At 35.6% G+C, this 11224-nt stretch overlaps 1 non-coding gene across 1 annotated transcript; it reads left to right on the forward strand.

Annotated features, from left to right (window-relative positions):
* The first annotated feature begins 2010 nt into the window (after nucleotides 1–2010).
* LOC142441908 (U5 spliceosomal RNA) lies at nucleotides 2011–2128 on the forward strand. The gene has a single exon (XR_012783187.1). It is a non-coding gene; the product is annotated as a U5 spliceosomal RNA (small nuclear RNA).
* The last annotated feature ends 9096 nt before the right edge of the window (nucleotides 2129–11224 follow it).

Raw genomic sequence — 11224 nt, forward strand, 5'->3', positions numbered from 1 at the left:
TATATTGATGAACTTACCTGTCATGAGAAAATGGCTATATCTGGCTACCCAAATACTATGTTTCAGTAATACTTCTACCTTATTGTTCGTGCATTTATGGGAGTTCTTTCCTCTTGTACACTTCTGGAAGTCATTTTAAAATGAAATTTCTTTCTTATTTCTTATTTGTTTTATGTCTTCATGTTATTTTTGAAGTATGATTTTCCATATGGAATATTGCTGCTTAGATAAAATTATAAAAATATATATTTGTTTTCTTCCATTCTCTTTCTTTGTAGCAATATGAAAATCAGCAATACCTATTTTAAGGTTAATGTATATTTAAGTATGATTTAAGTAGAATGATGCTAGAAAATTAGTCTTAATAAAACCTTTAGTGCTTTAAGTAAATACAAATATGATGTTATATCAAATAATCTAAATTAATAAATTAAATGTGTCCAATGAATAGCAGGAATTGCAAATATATTTATTCTTTACAGCTATATGTTTGAGCTCTATATGCAATACCATTATCAGATATGATAGAGAAAGTCACTTGTTGTTGTTGTTAGGTGCCATCTAGTCGGTTCCTCCCCATAGCGACATTTTCACAACAGAATGAAAAACAACATGGTTCTATACCATGCTCACAATAACTCCCATGCTGGAGTTCATTGCTGCAGCCACTGTGTTCATCCGACTTACTGAAGGCCTCCTCTTTTTCACTGTCCTTACCAAGCATGATGTTCTTCTCCAGGGACTGGGGTCTCATGATAATATGTCCACATTATGTAAGACAAAGTCTGGTCATCATTGCCTGTAAGTAGCATTCTGAACTTACTTCTTCCAAGACAGAACGATTTGCCCTGTTAGTAGTCCATGGTACTTTCAAAATTCTCCTCCAGCACCTCAATTCAAATGCACCCATTCTACTATGGCATTCTTTATTCAATATCCAAATTCCACATGGATAATGGAAAATACCATGATTTATTTACTACAAGTAAATTCACTTTTCGCATGCCCAAAAGTAGGTACTACAGAAGTGGCTTAAAAGCACAGCATTACACTAACAAAGGTATTTTAGGAATCACAACATTATTTCTCAGATAGCAAAATGTATTTACAGACATTACAGAAAACTTCTTTCTATATTAATATTTGGAATAAATTAAGAAAAAATTCAAATAGTAAATATGACAGATTATAAATCATTACAAAATGGAAGAGTTCATTTTTATAGAATTTGAAATTAAATTGTAGCATCCTGTTAATCTTTGCAAATACAATTAATTAATTTGGAGTACATTACCAATCAAATATGATGTTTTCTATTTTTTACTGAATTAAATGTGTTCCTATAAGAATATGTACATTTTAATATGATTGGTATTTAGTATAATACTGCAAATTAAGTTAAATACTAAAATTTCTTCCAGGAATGGCCAATACAATCAGAGAAAAATGAGGAATTTGGTCTAAACATATTTACTGGAATTTTTCTGCAAATCTTACTTTAATGTTTTTATTTCTATAAGAAGATTAATTGTTTTACTTATAATATTTTATCAAATTTTTATGAATACTTCATTTATATAATGTACTATTTCCTTCCATTTTTAAATCTGACTATTTTATAACAAAAGAAGGAAAAAACAGATAAAATTATAATATGCATATTTTGAAACTTATTTAATGGCTTTGATTTCTCATATTTATATGGCTTATTTTAAGCTCCTAAAATTGTATTAGCCACTATGCTGTTTTGGTATTTTGAAAATACTTTCCCATTAGTAACACAGTACATTTAGTCATTGAAGACCACTTCAAAAGTAGAATAAAAATAAAATCAGAATAGTAATGTCCAAACAAGTTAACCACTACTAGTTTTTCCAATATTTTCTATTCAATTTTATTTTCCTTTTGTGCTTGTTTATTCATTTCATTAATTTTTACCTAAGTAGGATCTTAGTATAGCTTGCTCTTTCAAACAAACAAAACAACTTCAAAGTTATACAATATTCATATATACACACATCTTTCTTTTGTTTGTATAAATCTTTTGTCTTTTACTGAAGTTTTCCCTGCAGAAGGATAAATTATGAATCCTTCACCAGTCTTTTAGAGGCCTTGGCAGACAAGGCTTATTTTATAAAAGTTCTTGTATAGATCTCTTAGTGATATTATGTGGTAAATTTTTCAGTTAAAAAAAAGTATCTGGTTTTGAGACAACATTAAATTTTAATAATAATAACCTTACTAGTATCAAGTTGATCATGGCTCACAGTAAGCCTATAGGCTAGGGTAGAACTACCTCTCTTGCTTTCTGAGTTAGTCTGGGTACTTTAGAGAAACAAATCCACAGAAACTCATGTATAAGAGAGAGTTTTATAAAAAGGGTAAGTGCACATCAAGAAAACTTCCGACAATTCCTTTTGGACACTACATCCCCGCTAAGCCAGGCAGCGGAGGGAGGAAGCCCTAGCTCAAGCTAGCTAATAAACTCCTTTTTCTGCTTTTGCAAAAAAAAGAAAGAAAGAAAACTTCCAAACCCAGTGCCGTCCAAGCCCACAAGTCCAACATTCGCCCATATGTCCGACACCAATCCACAAAGTCCTCCTCCAGCTCACAAAACACACGCAGTGACGCCGACTGCAGGAGATAAGCTGAATCAGTGAGCCTGCAAGCATCTTAGTGCTGGCAGGGGTCTCCACACGGATGTTCCAGCACCCAAGGCTGCATCGGGAAGGTCCCTGTGGCTTTTCCTCAGGGATGTCTTGAAGGTAGTGAGCCTTGCAGGCTGGAGCAGGGAACTGGTAAGGCAGCTGCACCCTGGTCCAATCATCACAAAGCAAGCGACACGAGAACTAGAAGAGCGAGCCTCACTGAGGCGTTTATTCCTCCACCCTTCAATAAACCCCTGATGAAAGCACCATAGAACTTTCTTGCAAGACGTTGAGCCACCTCAAAAGAAACAAACACAAGAAACTCTATTTTAGAGAAGAAATAAAGTGTGACAACAAGGCCCAGCCAAGAAGTTGGACCATCGCCAAGAACCAACAGAAGATCCAAGGAGCCACCGCAAAAGTGTGGGGAACCCCGATAGGACTTGGCTGAACCTGACCAACACCCAAAAGCCAGCCAAGTCACCTAAAGTGTGGAGAAACCCCACAAGACTTGACTGGGACAGTGAAGACGTCAAAAAGTCAGCCAAGCTGTCCATAAAAACCCGGGTAGAGACCCTGACTTTTCAGAGAGCTGGGACCAAGGAGACATCAACCCCTGCTCTCTCCAATTCCCCCCGAGGTGAGTACACCGATGAGGCAATGCTGGTTGAGACTATGATGCTAGAATGATACGTGTGAAGAGGGCTGTTCTTGTGCCCTTATTTTCACACTTGTTCCAATACTTTTATCCTTAGTAGTTTGAATTATTTTTAGATTGTTTGATTTATGTTTGCAGTGAATAAACCCAGCATTCAAAAAGGTTTAAGAGTGTTAAGTAATTATTGATTGTGCTGCTCATGAAAACCCCACATGTGTTTATCGGCCAGGTTGGCACAATAAACTTTAACTATCTCAGTTTCTGAGACAAAATTTTTATGGAATCAAAGTCTCCTTTTTCTCTCATGGAGCAGCTAGTGGTTTCAAACTGCTTACTTGGAGGTTAATAGCCAAATGCAAAACTCACTGCACCAGAGTCCAAAAAGAAATTAAAAAATAATACCAGAAACTGTCAGAGTAAATTATGGCAGAACTAAGGAATACATTCATCAATTTCTAGCAACCAAGTACACACTGGCATATGACAAAGTCAACTTAAATATGGTAATAAAATTCTATAGACCTTTTACTTGTCCTTGTTCCATGCCCTCCTTGGCTCATCAGCATACATGAAGACAGCAATTTGCATTCCAATGTGGAATCTTGATCTCTGGTCCTGGAGGAAGCCCTGCAGATCCTGTTCGCACAGTATTATGAACGCTTACTATACTATGTCTGGTGCTACTTGAAGAACTGACAGCAGGTAGTCGTCTCTCTTCCATAAACCTTGAGATTTAGGCAGGCCAGAAAAGCAATGTACACTACTTGAAAACATTTTAAGCCCTATAAATAATATGTTTATTCCTAGAGAAAAAATATGCTAGAGATGTACAAAATGTTGCTCTTGATAGTTGCCAAAAAGTGAGCTTCAATTTGGTAACACAAAATACAGTATACAAAAACATGCATATCGCCTTGCATTATCTTTATTATCATTGGTAAATTTGAACTCATTCTTTCAACAATTCTGTAGTCTTTTTCAACCTAGGAGGCTCATCTTTCATTACTACATTAGGTAATATTCTACGTGATATTTAAGGCTTTTGTTAACTAATCTTGGGAAGCACATCATCAACACCCATCTCCACCACTCACCCCACCAAAGCATATCTGTGTAGGCTAATTCTGTTAAAAATTAACCATGGATAATATTGGGACTATTTAAAATATTGTTGAGGTATGTATTCTGTCTCAAAAAAAGAATTCTATACTTTTCCATCTAGATTCTATATTCAGTTACAATGGCCACACAGAATTCACTATGTTCACAATAACAAGGTTTATTAAAAAAGTTAATGTCACAATACAGTTGAGAAGTGCTGAAGACATAGATGTTCGGCAAGACATGTTACACCATTCTGGCAGGACCACTAACAAATGACCAAAGGGCATGACACTGCACTGTAAGCTTCAACTCGAAGGCATTCAGCTCAAGCCCAAACCAAAAAACTCAGTCCTGTGGAGTCAACTCTGACTCAAACAGCCCTATGTGATAGAATGGAACCGTCCTATGGGCTTTGAAACTGTAACTTTATACAACAGTAGAAAGCCTCATCTGTCTCCCTCTGCACACTCAGCTACTAGAATTAAGTGCCCAGAGGTTCCCCACTCCAATAAAATCTAAGCCAGACTACACTCAGCTCTACCTCTGTGGACAATAAAGCTAGTTCCTAAAATTAATTGTTTAGATACACCCTGCTCCACAAGCCAGCCTCTTGCCCAAAAGCACTTGGCTTAACTTTCAATGTGGACTGGGAAGTCGATCGTCTATCTCATGATCTGTGTCTTCATTCTGCCCCTTTGCCACTTCTCAGATGTTACAGCTCTCTTCTGGATCTAGATTCTAGAAGGTTCACTGTGTGTGGATCTTGGGTCCAGATCACTCTTTACACTCTTGGGTCTTGCTGGTAGTAAAATCTCCACCCCTTGTTTCTCAGAGGGCTCATTTTATACATGGCAACATTCCAAGTCAATGAATCCTGCTAACAATTAATAATAGATGACTCCTGTAAGTCTCTTTCCACACCTCCTGACACAAAAGACATTTGGTTGGAATTTTACAAACTTTAGCTTGAATAACTGCATTAACTAATTCACTTTCCTTATAGCATTGGATTCAACATTACAACAACATGCAAGCCACCACAGTGCAATAAACTGGATAGGTGTATGAGGGAAATACATACCTGACCAGCTGCTTCCTCTTATTTGGGAAATTAGGTCATTAAAAGCATTCACATATATGGATAATCTGTTGTCGTTGTTAGTTACTATTAAGTTGGTCCCGACTCCTGAGAGGCCATTTGTATAAAAGAGAGAAATATTGCCTGGTCCTGTGTCATCCTCACAATTGTTGTTATGTTTGAACCCACTGTTGCAGTATCCTTATCCTTAACTATCTTCCTTTTTGCCACTGCTCTTCCTCTTTGCCAAGTTCAATGCCTTTTGTCAGGTCTCTCCTGATAACATGACCAAAGTACTTGAGATGAAGACTGACCATCATTACTTCTAAGAAGCATTCTAACTCTACTTCTCCCAAGACAGACTTATTTGTTCTTTTGTCAGTCCATGATTCTTCTGAAGAAACATAATTAAATGCATTGATTCTTCTTCCATCTTCTAGATTCAATAATCCACTTTTACATTTATGTGAGATGACTGAAAATACCATGGTTTGAGTCAACGCACACATTAGTACTCAAGATAACACCCTGGCTTTCCTACACATTAAAGAGGTCTTGTGCAACAGATATGCCCAATATAATGCATAATTTAGTTTATTGACTGCTACTTCCATGAGTATTAAAATGTGAATTAAAATAATTCTTTGTCAAGAATTATTTTATCTTTTTATCATGATGTTACCTATGGACTCACTTGTTGGGATTTTCATTCTCTTTTGAAAATCACAAACATGTCCAGATCAAATATCATGCTAAGGAAAGATCCATGAAGACGCCAAACTTTCACCTCAAGAATCAATACAAAATGGCTAATTACTTATAAAATATGCCCATCGAATATCCATTTGTACTTTTTAAAGAAAAATATTGTTTTTTTCTCGATATTTTACACTTTGCCATTGAAGAGTCTTTTTCAAAACTCTCCCTGAACATGAACTAAGCAACAAAGACTTCTAGTCTAGAAATAAAATATTTCCCCTCCAAAATAGTGACTTTAAAAATTACCCGGGGATTATTGCAACTTGAGATAGTTATCGTTTATTGTGCCAACCTGGCCGATAAACACATGTGGGATTAATTGAAGGACAGAGAGATAAATGTCTTGGCGAGTCTTGCATTTCTTGTCTCTTGCTCTTTGATCATCAGACCAGTGTGCGGCTGCCTTGCTTGTTCTGTGCCCCAATTTGTAAGCTACACTACCTGTGGGACACCTAACCTGTGGACTACTATGTTGCTGTAATTTGAGGTTCCTTCAAGACCCGCTTCATCAGAGTATTGGAATTTATATCTCTTGGGCTGGACACTGTCAGACCCTGGCATCTGGCTGACTGTTGGTGACCTGCCTTGCTGTTTGCTGCCTGTGGCCCGATAGCTTGAATTGCTCTACAGAGGATTACCCAGCGACCCTCAAGACTTGAGGGACTGCCAGTGTCTCACAGTTGTCTCATGAGAGTGAGTTGCACTGAGCAATTTGTACTGTTTTATATATTTATTAACATATATATGTATATATATAATTATTAGCATTCTGGTTTTATTTCTCTAGTGAACCCTGTCTGACATACAACTTTAAACAAAAATAGAGAAGAAAAAGTAATAATGTTGGTCATTGCAGAGAATTATGAATATAATTAATGCCATTGAGTTGTGAAAATGCAGGCAGTCTACAATTTATGAAGTATTCCAATTATGACAAACTTCATTTATGACCATCCATTGTTTGTATATGCTAGAGTTGGTAGTATGTACTTCATACAATGTTATATATATATATATATTTTAATGAATAGAGAGAGGGAGAAGAGAAAGGGGAGGGAGGGAGGGAGGGAGGGAGGGAGGGAGAGAGAGAGAGAGAGAGAGAGATCCATACAATGTTATATTGTATTCTGTTGTATTGTGTTTACTGATGTTATCATTCTCAAATATTCACTTTGAAAACTTAAAAGACACTGCCATTCATTCAGTCAATTATAACATGTAGACCCTATAGGAAAGCACACAATTACTCTTTTGGGTTCCAAGATTATAAGCCTTTACCAGAGCAAACCTTTCTCTCAGTGAGCTGCTCATAGGATCACTTATACATGTTAAGTGTTGTGATTTACTGCTGAAAAACACTGAATTTGCATTTAGTTTTCAGGACCTTCAGTCACTTGAAACATGGCCTCAAACTTTGATCACTTTTCTAAATTTGATAGGCAGACCATTGAAGCAGTAATATGGTATCCTGAAATAGATAAAGAAAATAAAAAATGAAAAAGGACCATACTAAGAATTTTTACATTTTCTAACTAAAAAATATCATCATCATCTCCAGAAAAAAACACAGATGATACAGAGCCATCAAGTAATTATTACTGGAGTGACAAAATGCCATAGTCATCCAACTGTTCTTCATCTGGGAATAGTTGTTAAGATTTATGTCTTTACCATGTATATGTGTAGTAATATATATCTGTAAAGTTAAATGCAATGTTTCAAGTCCTAATATAAAAAATTTAAAAATATGATTGGAAATGTTTTGCTACGCCATCAAGTCAATTCTGACCCCCAGCTGCCTAATACATGGTAGCACAAAACACTGCACAATCTTGAGCCAACCTCACAATCTTTCTTATGCTGAAACCAGTTGCTGCAGCCACTGCATCAATCCACCTGGTCAAAGTCCTTCCTCTTTTTCACTGCCCACTACTTTACCAAGCATGATGTCCTTCTCTGGGGACAGGTCTCTCCTGAAAGCATGTCTAAAGTTCATGAGACAAGGTCTCCCATCCTTTCCTCTAAATAGCATTCTGACCGTGCTACTTCCAAGACAGTGTGTTCTTTAAGCCCATTGGACTCTTAATATTCTTTGCCAGCACCATAATTCAAATGCATTGTTTCTTCATTGGTTTTCTTTGTTCAATATCCAACATATAGGGCAATTGAAAATGTTATGACTTGGGTAGGTATCAAAGTAATCTCCTTGCTTTAAAGAGGTTTTGTGTGTCAGATTTACCCAATGCAATGCATCTTTGGTATCTTGTCTGCTGCTTCCATCAGCATAGATTGTGGATGGAAGCAAAATGAAATTCTTATCCTTAGGGAATCCCGCCCTCCCCACCCCAGACACACACACACAGACACACACTATTTACCATGATGTTTTCTACTGGTCCATTTGGAAGAATTTGGTCTTTTTCATATTAAGTTGTAGTCCATATAGAAGACTGAAATTCTTGATTTTACAAGCAATTTCTTCAAGTTCTCCACACTTGCAGCAAGCAAGGTTGGGTCATCTTCATGTCACTAGTTGTTAATAAGTCTCCCTCTACTCCTGATACTGCATGCTTCCTCATATAATCCGATTTCTCTGATTATTTGCTCGGCATGCTAATGGAATAAATATAAGTGAGAGGATGCTACTCTGACTCACACTTTTCCTGATTTTAAACCATGCAATATACCCTTATTTTGTTCCCACAACTTCCTGATCCATATTCATGTTCTGAATCAGCACAATGTAGTGTTCTGGGATATCCATTTTTCTCAAGGTCATCAATAGCTTGAGCATCTTGTCAATGTACTGCTGCAACAGTTGAATGATCCTCAGTAAAGTTTTACTTGTATATGATATTAATGATGCTGTTCTGCAATTTTATCATATTGTTGGGTCAATTTTATTTGGAATAGGCACAGATATGGATCTCTTTCAGTATATTGTCCACTTAGTTCTCTTCCAAATGACCCGGCATAGACAAGTGAGTGTTTCCAAATATTTATCTTGTTTGTGATATTTAAGGCTGGTGCGCGAATACTACAATAGAACTAGCCCCTCAAGGTTATATGACTTTGTAAGTTTGTGATAGATGCAAACCAGAAAAAAAAATGAGACGAAAACAGCTAGATTCTTAAAGTATGAATTTCTACCCTCTTAATTAATAACTTTGTACAGTTATAAAAGAGATAAAAATGATTATATATGTTTTGTATTTTATAACCTCTTTGGGAGATATGTGTCATATGTAAGTAATGAGATTAATGATGAATAGTCAGTGAAATATATCAAAAGTTTAAGAAATGATACTTTGTACTGATGTAGCCATTGTCTTCAATATGAAAATATGAGAACAAAATAATGAGTATGTTTGCTTTAATGTTTAATTTAATACTAGATATGACAGTTACATAATCTCCTGTCAACTTGTGAAGGGGTGGAGTCTAGCCTATCAATAAGGCTTTTGTGTGAGGTGTGAGCATGGTCTTTTCCTGAGGATTCTATAAACTCCTATCTTCCTCCTTGGAGGTGGGACAGACATTCTCTCTGCTTCATATCCCTTGAGACATTCTTGTTGACAGCAAGATAGAGCTACACTGATGCAGCCAGGTCCTTGGAGCTGGAGGAGCCAGTGCAGACCCACACCAGCACTGATGTCTCCACTGCCACTGGATCCACAAAACTTTCCACCCACTGGCCTGTGATCTCCCTGTACTCAGCATCATTGCATGTGTTTTGTGAGTCTAAAGAGGAACTTATAGACAGGTATTTGGACATGTGGGTTAATATCGGACTTATGGACTTGATCTGGACTGGGCTGTGATATTTACTCAATAGAAAATTGTTCTTTTATGTAAAGCTCTCTCACACACATAGGAGCATCTATGAATTTGTTTCTGTAATCAACCCAGGCTAACACAGTAGAGAAAGTTTGGATGAACAAAGATGAAAAAGAATTCCTAAGAACTCTGTTTTTCATGAATTTGATAAATTAAATCACGGTATTTAACTAATGGATTAGGAAATGATATTAATTTTAAAACTCTCAGTTCTCCTAATTTTGATTCCTCGACCCAACATCTTACTTTATTAAAATATTGTGGCCTCATATAATTACAAGAAAACAAATGAAAATATCCACTTTTGTCTTCTCTGGGATCATGGATTTAGTTAAACATTCATGATTTTATTTTCATAACAAAGCAGAAAAATGGGAAGCAAAGGAGGAGGAAATATTTTAAACTGAGTAAATTAATATAATGTAAATGGCATTTATTTTACATTTTATTGCATTAGATATTTTATTACTTACTTTGCATAACATTTTATTTTACGTTAATAGAAATACATACACATACATGAACACATTCATACAAATGCCTATCAAGAAAATAAAAATATCTTATATCTTTACATTTACAATAGATATGTATGCCTATCCAAATTGTATAAATTATGAAAATAAGTTTGAGAGTGTATAAGTAAATAATTCATGATCTCAATGTAATAAGTGGCAAGTCCTGGATTTTAACTCACATATATTTGAGCTAAAATTTGCACCAATAATATCATTTTGTCGGACAAAGTTTTATTTATTGTACACACATCCTTAATAATCTAAAAAAATAGCATATAAGCACCTATTTTAAAAAATAAATATGAGTTTTCTTTTATTTTATATACACATAAAATTCCATTAACCTTCACTTAGATTAGGTATAATCAGAAAATACTTGAAAAGATATTATTTGATATTAGTACGGAGCATGTTATAGAAAAAAAAATTTGTATTTTCAGAGAGCACATTAACCTAACTTAAAATGATAGATTAAGAAAATTTATTCCCTCAATGATCACATTTTCTCCATCTGCCGAATTATACTCCAAACCTGCTTAATTTGCTTTTCAAATGTTAGCTAACAGCTGGTCCAAAGGTTTTCATATTTTCTTTGCGTAGTCCAAAATTTGTATGTCGCCTC

This window comes from Tenrec ecaudatus, chromosome 2 (assembly GCF_050624435.1).
Source record: "Tenrec ecaudatus isolate mTenEca1 chromosome 2, mTenEca1.hap1, whole genome shotgun sequence".
NCBI lineage: Eukaryota > Metazoa > Chordata > Mammalia > Afrosoricida > Tenrecidae > Tenrec > Tenrec ecaudatus.